Source organism: Nilaparvata lugens, chromosome 3 (genome assembly GCF_014356525.2).
Source record: "Nilaparvata lugens isolate BPH chromosome 3, ASM1435652v1, whole genome shotgun sequence".
Classification (NCBI taxonomy): Eukaryota; Metazoa; Arthropoda; class Insecta; order Hemiptera; family Delphacidae; genus Nilaparvata; species Nilaparvata lugens.
Genome location: NC_052506.1, coordinates 34,486,994 through 34,488,158, shown reverse-complemented (window position 1 = coordinate 34,488,158; position 1,165 = coordinate 34,486,994).

Below are 1,165 nucleotides of genomic sequence, written 5' to 3'. Positions count from 1 at the left end.
TGTAAATGAGTTATTGCATTTTTCCTACAATTCTCATTGGTTTATCATTATTTTCAAGTTCTACTACTTCACTTCAACACAGAAAGTTAGTCTCAAGATTTTTGGTTGTGAAATTAGGTGCTTTAAAAGAATTTAACATGTTAGGAGATGAAATAGCTATTAGACATCTTGGAATGTACATGGCCTATATTCATTGCAAAGAATGAATTTTGGGTGAAAATATATAGAGGATTTCATTCTTTTAAACATTTTAGCTGGTCTTATAAATTATTACTTTTATTTACTAATCCAACTTTCACTTATGGTGTGGTTGCACTGATTTTAAAGTGTTTCAATTTAATAAATAATGGCTGTGATTAGTTCCACAAGCTGAGCAAGTAGTACACCTACATTTAAAATACCGTACTGAATTACTTTTAAAATACTTTTAACTGATTTATTGTACTTCATTATTTCAAGCCCATGTTTTGTAATCATTATGCTCTGTTCTATTCAGTTGTTAGAAATTGATTAAACATTATGAAGATTTATTGTAGATCCAAATAATTGATTCCATATATACACCTAACTTTTTTGAACGCTAGACGTACGTATGCTTATAGATTATTCTGATTACTTTATTTGATTGCATAGAATAAAGTTGTTATAAACTATTATTTTTATAGGGCTTTCACTGCTATCTATTTTGATTTATATTATTTATTATAGTAGGCTAGTTTCTAGTAGGCCTACTTTTAATTGTAAACAGGTCACTTTGGTTTTTAACCTCATCTATCTATGTATCTACCTGATTTCTTCAATTTGGTCATTCCAGAGACATTCAATTAAAACTCAATACAACACGTTCAAAACAATGCGTAAAGTTACTGAACAGCTTCACAAGTGAGTTTTTGTTTTTACATTGAAATAAAATGCTCTTGTATTTTTTAAAGACAGTGTATGATTTTTCTCTGCTTCAAATATATGCTATACTAAATACATCCTATGTGAACATAATAATGGTATAATACAAACAGAATAAGAGACGTGGTGCTGGCGAGCAAGCGTCACGCCTCTTTCCTCCTTTGTTTGCATTGGATCTTATATTGACATAGGAGAGACGTAGAAGTGAAAAAAGTCCGCGCCATACATTCGTTCTGTGTGAATTGGGCCCAAGGCTCACAAT